This window comes from Physeter macrocephalus, chromosome 11 (genome assembly GCF_002837175.3).
Source record: "Physeter macrocephalus isolate SW-GA chromosome 11, ASM283717v5, whole genome shotgun sequence".
Classification (NCBI taxonomy): Eukaryota; Metazoa; Chordata; class Mammalia; order Artiodactyla; family Physeteridae; genus Physeter; species Physeter macrocephalus.
The window spans coordinates 134,436,422-134,461,152 of NC_041224.1; the positions used below are offsets into that span (position 1 = coordinate 134,436,422).

Genomic DNA, 24,731 nt, shown 5'->3' on the forward strand with positions numbered 1-24,731 from the left:
TAAATAAATAAATAAATAAATAAATAAATAAATAAAAGAAAAATAAAAACCAGGCGGAAAATGATTCAAAAAATCTTCCCAGATATAAGAAAATCTATTGCTATTTTTTTCTTCAAAAAAAGGCTCCCGGGGACTTCCCTGGTGGTGCAGTGGGTAAGAATTCACCTGCCAATGCAGTGGACACAGCTTCAAGCCCTGGTCCGGGAAGATCCCGCACGTCATGGAGCAACTAAGCCCGTGCGCCACAACTACTGAGCCTGCGCTCTAGAGCCCGCGAGTTACAACTACTGAAGCCCGCACGCCTAGAACCTGTGCTTCACAACAAGAGAAGCCACCACAATGAGAAGCCCGCTCACCACAGTGAAGAGTAGCCCCGCTCGCTGCAACTAGAGAAAGCCCACACGCAACAACGAAGACCCAACGCAGCCAAAACAAAATTTTAAAAAAACCATTTTAAGCTCCCAGTTTCATCCTTTTATGGCATTCCACTGAAATAAAATTCTTAAGAGAAGCCCTAAGCCCCATGGGTGTTGCAAGAGTGGTGTTCCTTACGGGAAACAGATGATGTCCTTCCTATGAATGCAAATATTTCTTCTGCTACTTTGAAGATGTGCCATTTTTACGTTCTCTTCCAAGCTAAAATTGAACTTTTCATGGGAATTTTTTCATAGTTATTATTCATAGAAATTATTTCTGATATAACACAGGCGCAATGTCTATAACTCGCCCGGTTTTGTAAAAGAAAGAAATCCTTGTCTAAGAAGGGTAGCACTTTTTAATCTCTATACCCATAAACCAAATCAAAATTTGGCAGTCTTGCAAATGGGCTTCCAGGTTGCCTGGCCCTAGGACTGAGGACAAGAAAAAGGTTCTCCCCAGGTCCACGTACAACCTCTACCCTCCAAATCCACCACACATATCCCTGCACTTACATTCTTGCTTCCTAAGGATAGGTGAGCCAGTGGCCATTCAAAACACTAATATTGATATAAATTTCTCAGATCATTATCTTTGGAGATTGAACAGACTGGAAAGTTTGGAGAGGATGTTGGAGGGGGAGGGACTGAGTAACAGGCATGAGACAGATGGCATTCTGCAGCAGACACCCTGAAGGTAGGGGTCAGGTTTGGACAGTAGAAAGGCAGCATGATAGTTTGGAGATTCGAGGGTCAAGGAATAGGGTTCATGCAAGGCAGGAGAACGCTACAGAAAGGTTAGAGAACATCAAGTTCACACTGCATTTTACCTCCGTCTTTTGATGACTGACCCAAGCCCCTCCTCTGTATGTACATGGTAGATTGCCAACCCTATCCTAGGCCACTTTTCCTAAGTGACACTGAGCAGGGTAAGGAACAGAGATGTGAAGAAAGACCCTTACCCATGTCCTGACTTTCATAGGATCCAAGCCTCAACCTTGGCTGCATTCTCTTTTCTCATTTCAGGTTTTATTTTTTTAATAAAGAAAAATCTAAGTTCTACACTGTTAAATATGCGTTACACATATGTACATGTTTTAACAGGAGCATTCACATCACACTGACTCGCGGATGTCATGACTCTTCCTACCATCTCTCTAACATATACACATCTCTCACAAACAGAATAACCAGTAAAAGATTTTGCAATCTTTGATTTAATATTTCGTGAGTCAAGAATGTCTCTACCTCTTGGGGCTGCCCATTTCACTACTTGGCAGCATTTTGAAAAGATAACATCTCTCCCCTCATATTAAATGTAAATATGCTTCCATGTAGCATTTCCTTTTTGATCCTCATTCTTCCCTCTGGCTCCAAACAATAAATTTAATTTTCATTCTATGACACAACCCTTCAGCTATCCGAAGAAGGCAATCAACTCCTCATAGGACTATCTGTCACTGTTCAATGCATTAAGCTATCTTTTGTTCACATGCCCAAATGAAGGAAATGATTAAATCATATAAAATTTCTCATAAAACCCTGGGCAAGCCCTCTCCTGATAAATCCAACATGATAATGCTTGCTTACAACTCTTTGCCTTACCTTATGCCAACTTCCTTGATTAACTGTCACATGTCTTAGTCAGCTTGGGCTGCTAAAATAAAAGTGTTACAGACCGGGTGGCTTAAACAATAAGCAGATACTGAAACCAAATGGATACTGGTGCGAGCCCTCTTCTGGGTTTCAGGCTGCCATCTTCTCATTGTATCCTCATATGGCAGAAAGAGGGAGAGAGAGCTCTTAGGGGGTCTCTTTCATAATGGCACTAATCCCATTCGTAAGTCCTCCAACCTCATGACCTAGTTACCTCCCAAAGGCCCCACCTCCTTTTACCATTACATTGGGAGTTAGGATGTCAACATATGAATTCAAGGGGGACAAAAACACTCAGTCGATGACACCACCACTGTACTGCCTCCTTCTTGATTTGTTTCTACAAGATAACTCCACAGTTGGATTAGAACCTCTTTTATTCTTTCTCTTTTCTTTTTTCTTTCCACACCACTGTTTCATTAGGGATTTCATTAAGGTTCAATCTCTAAGGATGAGGGAGTTACTTAGGGTGCACAAGGCCTCCCCAGATCTCATAGTAAACCACCAGCTCAGGCTCTTTGGTGGGATCATGGACCCCTTCCAGGTGCAGATTAGTATAAGGATGCTGCTTTGGTTCCACGCACGGGCTGGTGGGTGGGGTAATTCTCCCCCACCCAAAACATGAACCACATGAAGGCCACAAAGCTGAAGAGCTGCTTACACACGAGATTCCAAGAAGCAGGCATAGGGCACATGTGCACACAGTTCCTGATGTACACGTCCAGGTCCCAGTGACTTGGTTCAACCTCAGGTCTGGGTGGTCCCAGACACACCATGGATCCCTCTCCTTCTGTGAACTGTCAGGGAGCTTTGGGTAGTCACCATACCCCATGCCATCATCAGCCAGGGCTCATAATCTTCCACCCGCATATTATACTTCTGGGCTGCGGCTGTCCATTCTTCTGAGGTCTTGGGATAGGGCGCTGGGAGCATGTCCTTTATAATGTGGGAGGCTGTCTGTGCTCCCAACGACACCACATTTCAGCCTGCCCTCTGCAGCCCTCAGTCTCCCAGGACCAACCCCCAGCCGCTGCCATCTTCATCTTCTTCCCTGGAAACTCTTTATAGACAACAGGCCTAAACCAAATGTCTATTTAAGACCCTATGGTTCAGGGGCTTCCCTGGTGGTGCAGTGGTTAAGAATCCGCCTGCCAATGCCGGGGACACAGGTTCCAGCCCTGGTCCGGGAAGATCCCACATGCCGCAGAGCAACTAAGCCCGTGCGTCACAACTACTGAGCCTGCACTCTAGAGCCTGTGAGCCACAACTACTGAAGCCCGCATGCCTAGAACCCATGCTTTGCAACAAGAGAAGCCACCACAACGAGAAGCCCGCACGCTGCAATGAACAGTAGCCCCCGCTCGCCGCAACTAGAGAAAGCCTGTGCGCAGCAACGAAGACCCAATGTAGCCAAAAATTAATTAATTAATTAATTAAGAAAAACAAAAAAAAACCCCTATGGTTCTAATTTAAGCTTGTGATTTTTTTTTTCCCAACAAACACATGAACATGATTAGCAGTGCTCTCTTTCTTTTAGTGAATTAGATGGTGCACTGATCACATTACTTTTTAGACTAATGAGTCTCAACTTTTTTAGTACATTATAGTTACTTCAGGAGCTTTTAAAAATCATGATGCCCAGGCCATATTTCAGACCATTTAAGTCAGAATCTCTGGGATGGAAGTCAAGCATCAGTATTTTCAGGTACCCCCCCAGATAATTCCAATGTGCATCCAAGGTTGGAAACCATCCAGAAGGGGAAAGAAATGGAGGAAGAGCTCGACGAGAAAGGCCAGCCAATGTGAGAAAGGTGAGGTTTTGGCTGATTGATTTGATGGCTGCTTGAATGAATGGTTGGTTGAGGGGAGGGAAGGCATGGTTCTTGATGTGATTTAGGGATTAGAGCTAAGTTGGAAAATATATCGAAATTCCCATTTTCAGAGCACAGAGCAAGAACGTGGCTATAGAGACCTACATTTAGCCCTCACCTGGGCCTGTTCAGAACCTTCCGTGGCTGGGAGGATTTCTCTCTCTGCCTCCTTTTGCCTCCACTGCCACTTCAGGTCCTTCTGATGACCTCTCCACCTGCCAGCTTCAGGTGGCTTCCATAGTTACCCCTGCTGCTTCCCTTGAAATGTCAGTCCACGTGAAGTGCGGCTCTCAGGGTGGCAGGCAGTAGAAAGACAGGAGGGAAATTCCTGCCAGTGCCTCCCTGGTGACATCTGGCTCACACACTCCAGAGGCAACTCATTCACCTACGACTTCAGAAAGTCCCTACATTTCAGCTGGCACTCAACTCCTCTCACAGGAAGCCTCTCCTGATCCACTTGCCAATTTCTGTAACACTAATGCTTTGCACGAAGCAGAGGTGGGTCAAGGAAGGTATGTTGAATAAATAAATGTGACTGCTCTTCTTTTCTTCATAGCACTCATAACACTTACATCTGCCAACCTGGCTAGACTGAAACCTTTATGTGTAATTTCTTTCCAGTAGATCGCCAGCACCTGTCAGGCGGCTCTCAATAAACATTTGCTAAATGATGAATGAATAACTAAATAAATAAATGCTTCTTTTGAATCTCACACAACACCCACTATAAGACTAACTCTAGGGCTTTCCTGGTGGCGCAGTGGTTGCGCGTCCGCCTGCCGATGCAGGGGAACCGGGTTCGCGCCCCGGTATGGGAGGATCCCACATGCCGCGGAGCGGCTGGGCCCGTGAGCCATGGCCGCTGAGCCTGCGCGTCCGGAGCCTGTGCTCCGCAACGGGAGAGGCCACAACAGAGGAAGGCCCGCATACCAAAAAAAAAAAAAAAAAAGGACTAACTCTAGAAATATTTGGCTGATTGATGTTAATCCAAAGCAATGAAGTTATTGGAAAACTAAGACATTTCTGGAAACTGCAATGCCCTAAGTCTCCATTATTTCTCTGTTTCCAGCTCACTGGTGATATTTTGCTATTTCCTCAAATGTAAAGCAGCATCAGTAATGTGCTTTAGACTGGGCAGAGCATTAATAAAGTGAGTGTGTGTGTGTGAATTGAAAATGAAATAAACCATGTGGCAGAAGAAGTTGCAGAGCACTAAATGACAGTAGTCAGTGAGGGATTGTTTCCTGCTGCTTCCTGTCCCTCAGTGTGCAGAAAATCAACAAGGGAAGAGACATGTTTTAAGAGATAATAACTCAGGGGACTTCCCTGGAGGTCCAGTGGTTAAGACTTCACGTTCCAATGTAGGCAGTGCGGTTCAATCCCTGTTCGGGGAGCTAAGATCTCACATGCCTTGTGGCCAAAAAACCAAAACATTAAAGAAAAAAGAAGCAATATTGTAACAAATTCAATAAAGACTTTAAAAAAAAAAGAGAGAGCTAATGATTCAGTAGTATGCTTGAAATACTAATGACAAATCAAGAGAAATTGATGAAAACAAAGAAAAATAAGTGTTTTAAGATACGTATATTATTGTGCAAAACTATGATTGAACTAGTCCCTCTGCTGAGAATGGTGGCACTTTGGTTCCTGACATGCATGGAAAGTCCCCAAAATGCGGGATAGCTTGCATTAAAGCTTAACATTCATGTAATCCTAAAGTTAGAAAGCCCCTTAAGCAATCAGCTGGAGTTCGTTCCCTTCCCCTCCACAGGACAAGATTCTAGAGAGAAATAAGAGAGAACCAGATGTTCCAAAATTCCAGAAGAGTGTTTATCATTTTCTTTGGAAGTATGCTTCACTCCCATGTTGCAATTTAAACCTATTTCCTCATTTGGTTCTCAGAAGCAATGGAAAATAACAAGTTAATTTCTTCCTCATGATACATCAAGCCAATCCAAATAACCCTAAACCATTCAACTTTTTCTTTGAAATCCATTGTCTGCAATATTTTCTTAAAATTCTGAATACTAAAATCCTAGGTAGTAAATCTCAAAATACTAAAAAACATTAAAATGCTTTTATAATAACTAATGACAAGAAAAGGGAGGAATGAAAAGCACTGTTATATGTGCAATAAAAAAGATGTTTAAAATTACATACAAAAAGTTCAAGTCCACACAAGGGATTTTGCCTATTAGATAATAAAATACTCTATCAAACTGCAAAAGAGGGCTTCCCTGGTGGCGCAGCGGTTGCGCGCCCGCCTGCCGATGCAGGGGAACCGGGTTCGCGCCCCGGTCTGGGAGGATCCCAACCACAGAGCGGCTGGGCCCTTGAGCCATGGCCTCTGAGCCTGCGTGTCTGGAGCCTGTGCTCCCCAACGGGAGAGGCCCCAGCAGAGGGAGGCCCGCATACCACAAAAAAAAAAAAAAAAAAAAAAAAAAAAAAAAAAAAACTGCAAAAAATTAAAGCAGTACAATCCTGGCAAACAGATCAACAGAATAAAGTAGAGTACAAAAAAGAAAAAAAATCCATTAGTGCTACTACTACTAAGCCATAAAGGTGCCCAACAGGATGACATTAGTAAATTCCCCTTGGGTGCCAGTGCCACACATAAACTGTCTCCATTAAAACCTCACAACATCAGGGAAGAGGCAGAGCTAGCACTCAGCAAGCAAATCCAGGCCTCTCTGCCCCCCAGCTCTGTGCTCTTAATGAAACCTTGCCAGTGCCTTCATTTTGAATCAGTAATATTTAAAATTGGAAAAAGGGCATTGGAGCAATTCACTAAAAAATGTGAGAAAAAGTAAAGTTAGATTACTTTCTCACATTAAAAAAAATTAGGTGGACTAAAACCTGAAATGTAAAAAAAAATAATAATAAAATGTACTATGTTAAATGTAGAACAGTCTTATAATCTTAGAGTGAAGAAGGTCCTTACTAGAATGGCACCAAGGTTAGAAACCCAAAAGGATAACTGACGTATTTGACCACTGGTACAGAAGAAGACACTCTGAAGAAAGTTAAACAAATCTAGAAAAACTCTTGCAATGTATGTGAGAAACAAAAGGTTAATATCTTTAGTTATAAAATGTACTTACAAATAAATATGAAAAATATCAACATCCCAATTAAAACTGGGAGAAGGATATGAACAGACATTTCAAAAATGAAGAAAGCTAAATTGCCAACAAACATATACAAATGTACTCAATTTACTATCAAAGATATAAGACACTGAAAATACCCCTTCTAGGGAGAAAGTGTGAGCAGACAGAGGCATCCTCATACACTGTGGATACACACAGAAACTGGTACAAAGAAACATTTCTTTATCCAGAGAATAAAGGAGGTGAGTTAAGTAATCTCTAAGAATCTCTAGATTCTTTCCAGATCTGAAATTCTAACAGTCTTTATTTCTCTGAGTTATGCCAATGCTGTATAAAGGCTTTAGCAATCAATAAAATATATTTTATACAAATAAATTATTAAGATATATTTCCCTCTCCAGCGATTTGAATCTATTTTGAGACTTAACGTGACCCATACAGAAAACCAAATAGCACACAACACAAACATTTACCAAGGTATTGTATGCCAAGGATGTGGAAGCACTGGGAATACTAGAGGCAGCCAGGAGCTGGGTGGACAGAGGAAACAAAGAAGTAAATAGACAAGGATTCTCAGGGTGAAAAGCTTTCCCAGAGCTATGGGTGTGGGAGCACATGAGAGAGGCATTTAAACTAGCCTCGGGGATAAGGGGAGTTGGAAACATTCCTCATAGGCATCAGCTCCCAAAATGGATCTTAAAGGGTAAGCAAGCTTTAAACATATGAAGGGGGGATGCCTTTCCAGGGAAGAGAGCAACATACGCAAAGACAAGGGGACACTGGAGAGCACGGTGAGTCTTAGGACCTCTTAGTGTTTCCTGAGGCTGCAAGACATGGACCGCTAGGAGCCAGAGAGGAAAAAAACAGGTTTTAAATGTCATCATAAAAAGCCAGGATCTTATTCCTATGGTAACTGTAAACCATCAAAGTGTACCCTAATAAGATCTGCACTTGAGAAAAAACTCACTCCAGGAGATTCCCATTTCCAGTAAGATAGCAGACTGAGATAACCAGAAAAAATTCCAGGTACCAAAACATAAAATGGGTTAAAGTTTTAAAATTAATTTAAAAGTATAGTCAAAAGACGAAGTGAAATCGCTAGATAACAAACACAAAGGGAACTGAAAATTCAAGTGGTGAGTGCCTCAGCTGATGCAACACTCAGTTAAAAGGGTGGGAAATTTTGTCCTATTTCAGGGACTTGAGCTTAACTGACCCCAGGCGAGGCGTGGGCCTGGGAGAAGCAGGGAGTTGGAGCAAAGACTCTTTGAAGAGCTTCCCCCTTCAGTGACCTCATCCTTTCTCACTTACTCAACAGCACTCCAGCAGTGCTTCACTTTCTGCTTAGGTCATCAATGTTTCATCCTTACTGGGTCACTAATATCTTGAACATCTTAAGAATCCTTTCTTTGACCTCAGTTCTCCTGCCAGCCACTGCTCCATTTCTCAGCTCCTCTATGCAACAGGAACAATTCTCTCTTAAACCCAGGCCAATCAGGCGGTATCCACACCCTTCACTAAAATTGCTCTTGTCAAAGTGACCATGAGCTTCATCTTGCTAAACCCCTGATCCTTAGTTTACACAATCTGGCAGCATCCTTGACATAGTCAATCATTCCTTTTCTCGGGTACACTTACTTTATTTGGTTTCAAGAATACCGTATTCTCTTGGTTTTTCTTCTGCTTTGCTAGCCACCTCTTCTTGGTCTCTGTTGTTCACTTTCCCTCTCTTTCACTCAGTGCTGGAGAGCCCCAGAGTTCAGTTCCTTTCCTATTTCTATCTGAACTCACAACCTTGAGCATCTCACCCAGTCTTATGGCCTTAAATACCAAGAAGCAGACACCAAGATGGGATTAGATGTGCAAGAGATTTGTATGCTGTGAAGCATAAAGGAAGCAGGAGTAGGCTGAGAGAGGCTTCAGATCATGATCACACCCCTATGAAAACAGAGGAGGAAGGAGGGAGGTTTGGGTAGGAAGAGTCTCAAACTGCAGCTCAGTTCCAAGAAAATTTGACCAGGTTGATGGGGAGTCCTTGACTTTCCCATTAGAGTTAGTCCATGCCCTACAGGAATGGGTCTGCACTAGTACTGAGCTGTGCTCCATCACAGCTGGAACAGCCTCTGTGTGAACGTGGTGGTGGATATGGAGGAGCTGTCAGTCAGGAACATTCCCCACAGCAGGAGATCTGAGTGGTCTGTTCCCACGGCAGCCACAGTCCACCCTTTAACCTACATAGGTCTACTTTTCCAGGTAGGTTTGGGGAGCAGCTCTTCCATGGTTCCCATGGCCTCCAGTCTTAAGAGAAAACTTAGAGGAGAGGGAATTGTTGGAGTGGTTTCCAGGGCATAACTGGTACTCACCACCTCCTTCCTCCATTATCCAGTCGAAATTTCCCTCGCCCTCAGCTATCACCTTAGCAGGTCTTGGTGGCTTCCCTGGTGGTGTGACCCAAACCTTCATTCCTGAGGCATCTTCTCAGGTTGGGGTAGCTGCACGTGTCCATTCACAAGTAACAAGGAGCCAGGAAGCACCCAGAGGCTCCTTAGTGGATCATCTAGCTCCACATGTATTCCTCCTACCCCCTTGTGTAACAACAGCTCCACTTCCTGCCAAGATAGCGACACCTCTCTTTGCTTGCTTGGCCCTGGGTACAAGAAATCCAAAGGGCTTTGACGGTGGCCGTAGTCCCTGGCAAGGGGGAGTCTCTTTGGGAGACCAGGATCTCTAACCCTGCAAATCCCAGAGTTGCAGCGTCAGGAAGGACAATACCTCCCAGTGGATCATTGGGAGTGATGGGGTGGGGGGGTCACTCATGCTTCCACCCTTTGGTTCCCCAACCCATATATTATTTCAAATGGGGACACAGTGCCATACAGAGGTCTCTGATTTAACACATATGCTGCATCCTAAAGGATAATGCCCCATACTCTCAGAGTATTGTGTCTGAGCTGATTCTTCAACTGTGCCTTTGGAAGACAGTTTCAGAATTCTCTGAGGCCTGCTTCTTCTGGGAAATGTGGTTTGTGATACAACCAATGGATTCCATGGGCATGGGTTCAATCCCATACGTTCTTTACTATGAAATGATTCCCCTATGCTGCGTGGGATCCTATGCCTGTGGACCGGACATTCTATAAGCCCCCAAATAAGGATGCTGGCTGAGGCTTGCTCTATGGGCAGGCGAGGCAAAGCATGCCTAGAATAAGCATCTAACCCTGTGAAAACCAATCATTGATCCTTTCAGGATGAAAGGAGCCTAATGTAACTGACTTGCCACCAGGTGGCTGATTGGTCTTCTCAGGGAATAATACCATATCCAGGTGCTCAGCACTGGTCTCTACTGCTAACAGGTCAGACTTTCAGAGGCCACAGTAGCTAAATCAGGTCAGTAGCCCTCATCTCGATCACTGTGGCCACTCCATTTGTGTGCCCATCAGCCAGTTCTGGGGTGGCTGATTATGAAGTCTGCCTAATGCCATCTGGCTGAGCCAATCTGTCTACTTGATTGTTCAGTCTCTTCCATGGGGGATGCTTTCTGGTGGGCATTACATGTGACACAAAGATCATCACACTTTGTGCCTCCTCCCATGAGTCCATCCATACATCTTACACCAGATTTTCCAGTACCTTTCCTGTCCAGAGAGCCAGCACATTGGCCACTGCACAGGAATCTATGTGCATCCTCACCTCAGGCCATTCCAGCACAAAGTAGATGACCAGGTGCACCTCTCACATTCCATCCTTGGGAAGATTTTCACTCTCTAATGTCTTTCAAGGCGACTATAAGGCTATAATTTTCAGCTTACACAATATTCCAAGCCAACTCATTTGTAAAACAAGCTTGGGATTATGCCTCCATCTTTACTTTAGCTGCTCACAAGGATCTCTCCATATGGCCACAAGTATGATCTGGGGCAGAAGCATTGGTGCAACTGTGGGGTGACATGGGGCTCTGGACTATCTGCTCATACAGCTTATTCATGCCCTCTGGTCCTACCTGGAGTTGACGCCAGATGTACCATTGCCCTCTCACTATGCACTGCTGATGGGCTCCTCTGAATTTAAGACTTGATGGGTTTGATGACAGGAATCTTGGTCACTTTTATTCACTGATTTATTTATAGTGCCTAGAAAATGCCTGGGATATAGTAAGAGCTCAACAAATATTTATTGAGGAAATAAAGAACAGAAATGAATGTAATAGTGAACAAAGAGTTAAAAGAAATTTTTTCAAAAGTTAGTTCCTTGAAAAGACTACTAAGTCAATAAAACTTTAGTAACATTTATTAATTTAAAAAGGGAGACAGTAAAATAAACAATGTTAGGAATCAAAAAATGTGACAGAGGTATAGACATGGTAGTTGAAAAAATTAATCAACCACTTCTCATCTTTACTGCTACCATCTTTACTCTTCCAAACCACCTTTCTTGAACTGCTACTTATTTTCACTGTGTCCAGTCTGTCCCCACCCCCAGTCTATTTTCTACATAGCTTCCAGAATCATCTCTTTCTTCAACTTTTTACTTTAAACTAATTTTAGACTTACAGAAAAGTTGCTGAAAATAGAAGAGTTCCTCCATCAAGCTTCTCCTGATATTACATAACCATAGTACAATTATCAAAACTAAGAAATTAACATAGGTACAATACTATTAACTAAACTGCAGACCTTATTCAAATTTCACCTATTTTTCCACTAGTGCTCTTTTTCTGTTCCAGGATACTATCCAGGCCTCCAAATTACATTTAGTTGTTGTTTTTCCTCAGTCTGCTCCAGTCTGTGACATTTCCTTAACCTTTACATGTCTTTTATGATCTTGACACTCTTGAAGAGTACTGAGCAGTTAAAGAAGTAAATTATATCACATTCAGAGAGAGAAAGCCACTAAGAGAACTTTTATGTTTATAAATTTGAAAGCTTGGGTTTGGGAACAATTCCTATTAAAAACTAGTCAAAGCAAACTCAAGAAGAAATCCTGAATAGGCCTAGAGCTTTTCAAGAAATTAAAATCTACCTCCCCCCCACCCCAAAAAAAGAAACAAACAAACTTTAGATCTAGTCAGTTTTTTTTTGTTTGTTTGTTTTGTTTTTTTGTGGTACGCGGGCCTCTCACTGTTGTGGCCTCTCCCGTTGCGGAGCACAGGCTCCGGATGCGCAGGCTCAGCGGCCATGGCTCACGGGCCCAGCCGCTCCGCGGCATGTGGGATCTTCCCGGACCGGGGCACGAACCTGCGTCCCCTGCATCGGCAGGCGGACTCTCAACCACGGCGCCACCAGGGAAGCCCTCTAGTCAGTTTTATAGGTGAGTTCTAGCAAAACTTTAGGTAACACATACATAATCTCAACATTTCAAACTGTTCCAATGAGTCAAAAAGGGGGTCAAGTCACCCATCTCATGTTATGAGGCAAGTAAATGCTTGATACTAAACCTAGACAAGAGCAACAGGAGGAAAGAAAAATCTAGACCAACCTCCTAGTGAATAGAGAAGAATGATTCTTTCTGATTTATGTGGGTCCCAAAATATGATCACCTCAAGATATATAGGAAAAACATTTGATAAAAGATGTATAGCCTTTTAAAAAAATCTCTTAGCAGGCTAGAAATACATGGGAATTTCCTTAACTTAATAAAGAGTATCCACCAAAAACCTAGAGTAAACATTATACTTAATGATGAATCATTAGAAATATTTCCTTTCAAAAAGGAAATAAGGCCAAGATGCTGGCTATCACTATGTCCATTTAACATTTTATTGGCAGTCTGAGGAAAAGATAACAAGGCATATTTATTGGAAGGAAAGAAACAGGACTGTCATTACACACAGATGGTATCACTCTCTGCACAAGAATTCAAGAGACTGAATGGATAAATTATTTGCAATAAGAAAGCGGGCTAATTTTAGAAATTAAGAAGCAGATCTGATTTGGTGGTTGAGTAAGAGAAAGAAGAAAAAAGGATGATATCTGGTGTTCTGGTTTGGGAAAATAGGTAATGTGGTACCATTTACTTAGATTGCTAATTCTACAGGAAAGTGAGCCTTGAGTCAGGGCAGAGTTATTCTAGGTGGGTAGCTTCCTGGAGAACTTATCTATAGCCCTAAAGATCACTGGAAATACAAGAAGATGGAGGAAAGTGTCCTCGGAACCTCTACTGAAGAGATTACTACATGTAGTTGTACAGAATACTCTGATAAGCCACTTGAGATGTGGGTGAGACTCCACTCCCTGAAATGGAACATTCTAGTAAAAGTGGCAACTCACTGGACTGACTCCTAAGGAGGGAGGTTCTGATTAGCCCCATGGGTTTTGCTTTTCTTAATGGGATATACAAGTTTGGGACCAAGTTGATTTGGTCAGGAACATAGAAGAGAAGCTGGGGCTTTGGAACACTGACAATTCTTTCTCTGCCCTTCTCAAAATTCTCAGCCTCTATTCTAAATAAAGGTTGAGGATATTAGCTAGACTTATTGTGGTGGTCATTTTGCAATATGCAAGAATCATTAGGTTGCACCTAAAACTAATATGTTATATGTTATAAATTATACAATCAATCAATCAATATTGAAAGGGTGACATGGAGGGACAAATTAATAACTCGTTAAGAGGCTCATGTATCTCAGTCTGATGGTGGGTGGTGGAAGCGGATGAGTTCAGCTCAGTATGTGACAGGTGAAATATGACACCTTCACATAGTTGATTGGATAAGTGTGTCTGGAGCCTGGAAATGCATATTTGAGAGTTATCAGCATATGCAAGAGAGTTGAAACCATGGGCATGGATGGATGGATCATGTAGAAAGGATATAGAGAGCAAAATGAGAAGAGACACATTCCAAGAATGGAATGCTGAGGAAGAGACACTGAGAATATGTAGCCAGAGAAGTAGGAAGAAAACTATGGCAGTATCTTTTTTTTTTTTTTAATTGAAGCACATTTGATTTACAACGTCGTGTTAGCTTCAGATGTGCAGCAAAGTGATTCAGCTGTATATGTTTATAAATATATATATTCTTTTTCAGATGCTTTTCCATTATATGTTACTAAAGCATATTGTATATAGTTCCCTGCTATACAGTAGGTCCTTGTTGTTTATCTATGTTATACATAATAGCACGTATCTGTTAATCCCAAACCCCCCCTGCCTTTTCCCCTTTGGTAACTATCAGTTTGTTTTCTACGTCTGTGAGTCTATTTCTGTTTTATAAATAAGTTCATTTGTATCTTTTTTTAAGATTCAATATGTAAGTGATTTCACACGATATATGTCTTCGTCTGACTTACTTCACTTAGTATGATCATCTCTAGGCTCATTACGGCAGAGTATCTCGAAAGGATCCAGGAGAAGAGGGCACGTTGAGGAGAAAATGTGCATCAGTGACAACTATTTGCAGAGTGAAAAGAGCTCACTGTCAAAGCCACACAGGCAAATTAATTAAATTCGATCTACTCTTGTTGAATATGGTGATCTTAAAGCAATAAGGTTTAACCCTGACAGACTCATTTCCTGACACATTTGTTCACTTATATTTAACAAAGACCCACTGTGTGCAAGATTTGTACCATTATCTTTCTTTCCTTCTCTCATATTGAGCCAAATTCAAACTCTCTCAGGAGTTTCCTGAGATTCTGAGAACAGGCATGGACTCAATATATAAAATTTCCTCTTTCACTGGATTAATTCCTAAACAACTTCAGCTCAGCACTTCATTCTTATGTGTGTTAAAAGCAAATAGCTTTTCTGAGGTCACAACCTCCAGTTTTCTATATATTTCCCCAGTGTTTTCTATTCACTGAAAACATATGGGGCTTCCCTGGCGGCGCCGTGGTTGGGAGTCCGCCTGCCGAGGCAGGGGACGCGGGTTCGTGCCCCGGTCCGGGAGGATCCCACATGCCGCGGAGCGGCTGGGCCCCTGAGCCACGGCCGCTGAGCCTGCGCGTCCGGAGCCTGTGCTGCGCAACGGGAGAGAGGCCACAACAGTGAGAGGCCCGCGTACCGCAAACAAACGAACAAAAAAATTGCATGGGAAAAGCGAAAGAATGAGCACATTGATTCTTCATGTGTTTGTCGTGGCACGCGGGCCTCTCACTGTTGTGGCTTTTCCTATTGCGGAGCACAGGCTCCGGACGCACCGGCTTAGCGGCCGTGGCTCACGGGCCCAGCCGCTCCGCGGCATGTGGGATCTTCGTGGACCGGGGCACGAACCCGCGTCCCCTGCATCGGCAAGCGGACTCTCCACCACTGCGCCACCAGGGAAGCCCTCCCATGCGATCTTATTTCAGAATCATATAAGCAAACTCTGCTCAGTATTTCCCTTGAGATCATCTATATTCTTTATAAAGATATTTCCACTGAATCTAATATAATGCCTTCCTCAGTGGATTAGGATACATGGCCCCATATTAATGTTTTCATGAGCACCTACTACTCAACACCTACTAGGTAACCTTTTGCAATCAAAGAACTTAAAATGTTATAAGGAAGATAAATTATAGAATTCTAAAACAAGGCAGGAAATGCCAGGAGAATAAGCAAGACACTATGAGATTTCATTGGAGGAGAAATTCGCTTTGGCTTGAGTGACCTGGAAGAGTTTCACAGAGAAGGTGTCATTTCAGTGGGTCTTAAAGAAGCAGGGGGATTTCAATAGGTGAAGTTGGGAGGGGCAATGGTGTAAGCAAAATCAGCAAAGCACAAAGAAAGTCCAAGAAATGATATGTAGGTACACCTGGTGGAAGAAAATATACCAGAGACAAGAGGTGAGAGAAATAAATGCTGACAGCTAACCCAGTACTTATTAAAGCCAGGCAGCCTGCAAAGTGCTTTACATTCATCATACCATTGAATCCTCATACAACTCAAAAGGGCAGCTACCACTCCCACTTCTGTTTATCAGACAAGGAAACCAAGGTACAGCAGGATCCAATGACAAATAGGAAGTGCCTGAGCCGGGATTTGAACCCAGGAAGTCTAATTCCAGAGCTGCACCCTGGGCCCAACATTGCTGGGGAAGGGAGAGGGACTATAGGACAAGTGGGCAGAGGTCCAGGAGAACACTGGGTCATGGATGTGAAGGGAGGAGTTTCAAGAAGGCAAGAGTTGTTCATACTTATAAATTTCTCAGATAATTCATAACCCCAGACTGAGAAAAAGGTTTTGAGGGGCTGATTAGTTGGCCCCAGGAGACTTCGGGAGCAATGTCAAAGGAGCCAAAACACAGAGGAGTAAAGAGGGAGTAGCTGGTAGGATTGCGAGGCAGCGACCATGAGCCATTTTTTTTCTAGGGTTTTGACGCCCAAGGTAAGGAGCGAGAGGACAGCAGCTGGAAAAGAGTGATCAGTCTGTGATTTTGTTTTTCGGGATACTTTATGTGAAGGAACGATAGTGGAAAGTGTTAGAGAGAGAAGACAACTGAAATGCCAAAGTCCTTCTGGGGAATGGGGGGATAAAGAGATCAAGGATACAGGGGAAGGCTCGGAGAGCCATAGAGATGAAGAAAGAAAACTTTTTCTCTGAGACAAGAGGAAGGGAAGACAGGAAGTGAGGTAGTGAGGAGAGGTTGATGACCCCAATCACCCTGGTGAAGTAGGAGCCAGGTCCAGCGCTGAAAGAGGTAGGTTGGGCTGGAGGCAGAGACTTAAGAATTGTGGTCGTGATTGGAAAGTCAACAAAAGTTGTGTTGCGGCTGGCCTGGCATAATTCACTGAGGAGGCTGGCACCTCTCTTCACCCTGCTCTGATGCTTGCTCAGGTAAGAGCTCACCTATAACAACTCACCTCCTTTGTTCTCCCTTCCTGAATGAGACACTCCCACCACTCCAGCCCTCTACGTCCTGCTTATTCCTTCTCTCTTTCTAACTCCTTCACTCATTCCTCAGATGGTCTCATTCCATAGATTTGGCTTGGTATTGCTTCTCTAGCCAGCTCTGACTTCTAGCTTCCATACTCAATTACAGCTCCTCCCTTTGAGGTCCCTGCTTTGTAGCTCATCACCTTGTCTGTCCAGCCCGAGCCCTGGAACCTTGAATGGCATATGCTCAAGAGGCAAGCTCCAATAAAGGCTAGCATGTAGAAGGGCTGCAAACAGCTACGATGGCCTGATTTAGAGAGCCTCTGTGCTAGATGATCTCAGGTTGCCTTCCAGATCCCCTCTCCACACTTTTCTACCTGTCCCAGCCCCCAGAAGGGATCCTGTTTACTATCCAGAGGTCACTCTGCATAATAAACAGGAGCCCTTGCCCACTGATTTCCAGTAGGGTTAGGCCAATGGAAAGGACTGGCAGCAGTTTGGGGATAAGTAGGAAAGAGAGGGCAAGATATTTATTCCTTCGGCTCCCTCCTGTGTGGTTGCAGGCTGGCAGCGGCTGCATCCCTCCACCAAAGACCACAGCTTCTCTCCAGCAGCTTCTCCTACAGCTATACCAACAGCCACAACTCCAGCTCCACTCTTGTAAATTATAGTAACCACTCCTTGCCTTTTCAGGACTAAGAAATGTATTGGTAGGATGTACTTCAACATCCCTGTTATTTTCCCTTAATGTCTTTGAAAGCAGTCCATTAACCCCTCTTCAATTTTCCCACTTAAGGATGGTGTCTTTTTCTTTTTCTTTTTTAAACATCTTTATTGGAGTATAATTGCTTTACAATGGTGTATTAGTTTCTGCTGTGTAACAAAGTGAATCAGCTATACGTATACATATATCCCCATATCTCCTCCCTCTTGCATCTCCCTCCCACCCTCCCTATCCCACCCCTCTAGGTGGTCACAAAGCACCGAGCTGATCTCCCTGTGCTATGCAGCTGCTTCCCACTAGCTATCTATTTTCCACTGGGTAGTGTATGTATGTCCACGCCAGGATGGTGTCTTTTCCTTGCCACAACCTAACTGATACAGTTCCAAACCTGAATGGGTCCAATTAGCATCATTTTAAGATACATGTAGTAGCCACTATGAATCCTGGAGGGATATCAGCGATAACTTAGATGATGGAGAATCTTTACCTGGATGTCCCACTGGTATCCTCAAATTTAATGTATCTAAAATCAAATCCATTGTTACCATCCCCTTATCTAAATTTGTTCCTTTTTTTCCCATTCGTTCTTTAATTTATTTAAGTATTCTCTGTTTATAGAATGCTCTTCATGTGCTGGGCACTGTGCTATGCACTAGGTGTTCAAAGAGGCCCAGAACAATGTTCCATCTCTCTAGGGGCTCACTTCTATGGGGGAGACCCATCCCACAGTTGTTGGGCTGGCCATAAATAATCTGATACATGCCTTTTTTTTAACAGTAGGAACTACCTGCTGGCAAAGCATAGAGGAAGAATCCAGGATGAGGCACAGGCCAGAAGACTTCTCCAAGGAAGTCATGTATCAGCTGAACCTTAAAGAATAAGTAAGCTTTCAGCAGTGGACAGAGTAACAGGGTGAAAGAACACTCTAGGCAGAGTCAGCATGAGCAAAGAATACAGGTATGAAAGTGCATAGCGTGCTCAGAAAATGAAAAGCTGTCCTATACAGCTGGACCAGAAGGTACATGGTGAGTGAGCAGGCAGGCTGGGGTGAGGAAGGCAGGGAATAAGTGGTAAGGTTTAAAAAAAAAAGTAGGCCTGGTCAGATTATGAAGGGTTTTAGTTGTAAAAATATTTGTAATTGTTATGACACTTAATGTGGTATCAAAGCTCTTCTGAAGTCTTGTACTTCTGGCCCATCCCCCAGAATAAACAGACAGGGCTTTCTATCTTTGCCTTAGGGAAGAGATGTAACTATGACAGCTAGGAAACAAAGAAAGTAAGGCCTGGCTTTTGGTTTCTACTGAGGATTTTGAAATTATGTTAGAGCTTTAGTTCTGAGGAAAAGTGTCTTCTGAATTTCTAAAATCTTGGGCCCTGAAGGATTAAGGGTGTAGCTTTTACCATAAACTATACTTTAGATAGAACAGTTGGAGAGTCATGTTGGCTGCCCTTAGGGCTTTTCCTTTCCCATTTCAGATGCCAGACCTACAGGTCACAGTTGGGAACAGGAAAGAATAGAAGAACAGAAGAGGCCTAATGCGAAGGAGTATCCAGATGAAATGAAGCAGGGCACAGGGCAAGACCTCTGGATAGGATACAGCCACATACATTAAGGAAGAAGGAAAAATCATGAAAGAGACTTTTTTTTGCAGACTTCTTTGTTTCATATTTAGGTATGTCTAATTGGAAATTCATAAATTACTGGTATGAACTTTCATAAATGTGCAAGTATACATGCTAGAAGCTACCAACAAATATCTCCTGAAAATAAACAATTGAAAAATGCAATAGAGGCTACAGCACCTTTCTGTTTCTGCTGCATGCCACTTACCCTAATTTACTAACTCATGGAAAATATTATATAATTGCAAAGTTGTTTGGGGTGAAATCAAGTGGTGCTTCCTTTAGTCAAAACATACTGCAAGAGTTACTTCTAAATAATATCTTTGATTTGGGGGCCCAAATGTCCATAAATAAAGTGATTTAAATAAGGAAAGAAGTAATTTGAACAAGCGTATGTCTATTGTGGGCCAGGCTGAAAGCACCATATTAGATGAGGCAACCTGGTGTCTAGCTTTGGCAGAAGTTCTAACTATTTACTAGGACTGCTACTCTCTTTGCTCCCATCATCTTGAAACCAAGAAGGTTTATAAATGTCCACTGAACATACCTGTGGGATTTTAGAGAAAATTTGCCTATCACTCTTCAGAAAGCATCTATTCTGTATCCTGGCCCCTTGGTCTTGATACTTGCCACTCAGTACTGCTCTGAATTAATTAGACATCTAAACATCTCAGGACAATGTTTTTGTTTTGTTTTACAAAATTATTATAAAAGTGCAGACTTGATGCATCACAATGCCACTTTCATGTTTTTTTAATGGACTGGGGCTGCTCTTTTCAGTTAATTTGCCTTATAAGTTTCTTGGAATTTCAGAACTACAAGCTTTGGAAGACCGTAACCATAACTGAGGTTGCCATAAGAGACCTACTCGTTTACATTCCCATTTTCCCTAAAAGCGACAGTAATGAGAAGAGCTGAAAATGGGCAACTACTTAGCCCATATGCATACTTTTGTATGAATTGAAAAGATCCCGCTTCTTTTGGGCAGATGTAGAGCACAATAGAAATCATGGCTTAGGGAGCAGAGTTACAGGCTAGATTTCGGCCCCCACTCACTCCCTCAGCCAGGCTTGCTTCAAAAAGACTTCAACCCAGCCTCAAATCAGCTCAGTCCCTGATGGATTAAGGTAATTTGCCCTCGTTCTAATTATCCTCTAAAAGATAGGTGAACCCTCCCTGGAGAAAGATAACTTCATTAAAGCTTCTACAGTATTTTTACACAATGCTCAGCATTTAATCAAAAATTGTCAGGACCAAGAGAAAAAGAGGACCATAGAAATGTACTTACAGATGACTCAGCTATTAGAATGATCTGCCATGGACTTTAAAGTAACTGTGATTAAAATGTTCAGTAAAATACATGATAGGATAGAGAACTTCACAAAAGGACTGGAATGTATAAAAAACACAAACATAAGTTCTAGAACTCTAAAATTTTGGGTCAATATATGTAGATTGCAAATTACCAATATTAAGGACTATTAATATTAGTGGAAAAGTTGTGAAGAAAAAAGGAAGGTAAAGTATCTGGCAGAGCATAGGAAGAGGCCTTTGGAATGCAGCCATGGGAAAGTAGAAGAACGTCAATCAAAGGCCTCCTGCGTCTTGCACCTGCATTCCTGACACCACAGTGGAGAGACAGCTGAGTTTGCCTGATCAGCAGTGTGCTAATGCATGCTGGAAGGAAGTTTTCAGGGGAGTGCCAAGTTTTTTTAAATCCTAGGAACAGCAAAAGAAGTTTGAAACATATACCTGAGTCGACACAGAGAACTGTTAGAGTCCAAAACCAAATCTCTCAGGCCATGATGGGGTCCAGAAAGAGGCTGTGATCAATTCCAACCATAACACACAATAGGATCTGAACTTTTGAATAAACAACCACACAGGCAAAGAAAGCATCTCTGTCTCAAAAGTAAGCAACTTCTCTTTCATTTCACCTACTCAGTTGTGTTTGACACTCATGTTTTTAATTTCAGAAAATCTTTTCTGAGCTATACCCAAATCTCCTTAAGTGCTGTTATTATTTTTGTTGTTATCACCATTCCCCGTCTGTGCCTCTGGTGTGTTAGAGCCTGTTTTACTTGTTCTTCCTCTCCATTAAAGCTTGGCTCTTTAGGTTTATTGTTCTTTTTCTTGGAGTTGGTCAGAGACTCAGTTTACCTACATGCCTTAAATAGTTTGCTGCTGTTCTATAGAAAGCAGCTCCCAAGAGGAAATATTTTTGTTTCTTGGTTTCCTTGACCTCTCAGGGTTAACAAGGTTTCACCCTTCTTCAATCTCCTAAGGACCCAAAGAGTCTGGGCGTGCTCCCGTCAGCTGATCTTGATCTTCCCTAGAACATCAAGGATTCCCTTGAGTCAAGATACCCTAGGCATGAATGCTTGTGGTTGCTTGCTTGGGACGTTCCTACGGTTGTTGCCAAGCTCTCATTTGGACCATAGAGAAGGGAGCCCAGCTATAGCTCCCTACAACTTTGTTTTCAAGATGATGAACCATTATCATCATTATGTTTTGTTTTTTCTGTTTTTTTTTTAAAGGTTTACGGTTTTACCTTTTATTTCAGTACATTTTGTTGTTGGTTTTTCCTTTAACAGTGAACGCATTTTAAGCCACAGATCTATTATTTTGATGGCTCATTTTCTTGTGTACCCTAAAATACAAATTTAACAGAGAAGTCTTCATTGGGTTTTTACGACTGCATTTACTGCTGATTGAATTTGCAAAGTTGGTATGAAAGATCTATTGTACAAAAACATCTATTCAAAATATGAATATGGAATTGACTATTGCCTTGAAGGTTCTATTGGATTCTGTGGGCCTATATCACTATGTGCCATGTGGTAGAGGGATGCTTCCACAGCTTTTCTTTATTGGAACAAGTGTGAAACATTTCTTTTACACTGTGCCATGACATCATAAGGCCTTGGGACCATGTGATTATGAACAGAAACATATGGGAACAGTACTAGGTCACACTGACTAGCCAGAATAGATTTATATAAATGTTTTAAATTATTTAAATAAATAAAAATGTAAAATTAAAAGTTCTTACAAGCTTGTTAATCTTTGGGCTTATGAATAGGAGTCCAAGTTTGAGGAACTTGCAGTGAGATTGCTCCCAAATGGTCTCTGTCTAGCCATGAGTCCCAGAACCTACATTCAAAAGCCTTACTAATGCTCATTTAACTGATGTGAATTGATGTGCTAACTTCTAATTTCTTTTTTTTTCAATATCTTGAAAATATTAGTTACCTGGTTTTTATTCAATATTTAAGCACCAGCCTTTCACAAAAGCTATAGAAGTCAATTCTTTAAAGAGTTGTATGTAAGTCCTTTCCCTTTTTTGGTGTAGTGTCCTCTCATTCATTCTGTCTCTTCACTGCCAGTTAATGTTTCAAAACATGAAAGACCTAATCTGGAAAAACAAGAGGCAGAAGGGATAATTGATTTATCTGTAGTTTACAAGACAAATTTTACTTTTAAATTCATTGTAAATGATGCACAAATAAATTCCTAATTTGCTTAGTTCCACTGTACCTACTATGTGCTGTGTGCTTCTATCCAGTGAGAAGCAGCTTAATTTTTTTCAAAATTAAGTCTGTAATGACTTTGGTTCACTTACATTTAATATTATTGATGATATATTTGAATTTGTATCTACCATCTCACTATTTGTTATCATATTTTATATTTTTTCTTCTTTTTTCCCTTCTTTTGAAATAGATGAATATTTTATTGCATTTTCTTCTTTATTAATTATATATTCTTTTACTATTATTTAGCTGTTACTCTAGAGAGTATGACATGCATTACTGACTTAATATTGTATAGTGTATATTAATACTTTTACCACTTCCTAGATGATGCTAAAACCGTAAAACATTTTAACTCTTTATCCCCATGCCTTTTGTGCTATTGTTGTCATGCATTTAGTTCTATATATGTTTAGACTACACAAGGCATTACGAGTGTTGTTTGTATAGTGTGTATTTATTTAGATTTACCCAAGTGTTTACTCTTTCTTTCCTGCATTTCTGTTTTTTCTGTCTGTGATCACTTCCTTATGCCTGAAGAATTCTCTTTATTACTTCTTTTAGAGTGAGTCCTCTGGCAATGAATTCTCTTAGATTTTCTTTGTTGAGCAGTGTCTTTGTTTTGTCTCTGATTTCAGGAATATTTTCACTGGGTATAGAATTCCAGGTTGGCCCCCAGGAGTATTTCTCAAACTCCTTTCCCTGTTCTTAGGATTTAAAAAACTTGGCACTCCCCTGAAAACTTCCTTCCAGCATGCATCAGTACACTGCTGCTCAGGCAGCTCAGCTGTCTCTCCACTGAGGTGTCAGGAATGCAGGTGCATGACCCAGAAGGGCTTTGCTTGAGATTCTTTTACTTTCCCATGGCTGCATTCCAAAGGCCTCTTCCCAGCCTTTGCCAGATACTTCACCTTCCTTTATTCTTAGCAACTTTTCCATTCACCTTCAATATTAGTGACTTGAAATCCACATATACATTATCCAACATTTTCATAATTTTAGGACAGATATTAAGTAAATTGTACTAAAATTTCATGTAAAGAAATTTGAGGTTGGGAAGGGCTTGCTGTACAGTTGGCCCTTTGTATCTGCAGGTTCCCCATCTGTGAATTCAATCAACCATGATCGAAAGTATTTGGAAAAAACAAATTTTTTCCAGAAAGTTCCAAAAAGCAAAACCCGAATTTGTCATGTACAAACAACTATTTAGATAGCATTTACACTGTATTTACAACTATTTATATAGCATTTACATTTGTATCAAGTATTATAAGATAACTAGAGATGATTTAAAATATGAAGGAGGGTGTACATAGGTTATATGCAAGTAATGTGCCATTTTATATAAGGGACTTGAGCATCCTCAAATTTTGGTATCTGCAGGGGTCCTGGAAACAATCCCCCATGGATACCTAGGGATGACTGTATTACAGACTACAAAACTGCATTATTATTAAGTAATCCAACTTCCCATCTGATTGATAATTTTATTAGTTAGATGAAGCTAGGTACTATCACCAACAAGCCTCAGAATCTCACAGGCCTGACACAGTGGTTTACTTTGCACATTTACAGTTCAGTTGGGTTTTCAGCGGGCAGCCTTCCATGTGGAATTCAGGAACCCTGGCTCCTTTAATCCCTGGGCCTCAGAGTCCTCCACTGGATGTTCTGCATTCAGCCAATAGGCAATGGAAGAAAGTAACTGGAGGATCATGGATGGCTAAGTTTTCATAGGCTGAATCTGCAAGTAGCATACATCACTTCCACCTCCACATCATGGGCCAGAGCTCAGCCACCAGCCACATCCAAATTTAAGGGAGGCTGGGAGATGTCATTTAGCTGTGTGCCTGGGGAAAAGAGGAAGCTGGTATAGTGAGCAGTTCATCTCTACTACAGTAATTAGTGGGAATTCAATTTAAAATCATTAACTTTTTCCAAACCAAGCTCAAGGAGCTAAGAATTCTTTAATTGACTTTTAAGTTGCGCTCAAATTAACTCATGTATGAT

At 41.9% G+C, this 24,731-nt stretch overlaps 1 pseudogene; it reads right to left on the reverse strand.

The window, feature by feature from the left end:
• Nucleotides 1–2,532: 2,532 nt before the first annotated feature.
• LOC102989348 (NADH dehydrogenase [ubiquinone] 1 beta subcomplex subunit 8, mitochondrial-like) overlaps nucleotides 2,533–24,731 on the reverse strand; it is a 31,113-nt pseudogene continuing 8,914 nt past the window's right edge.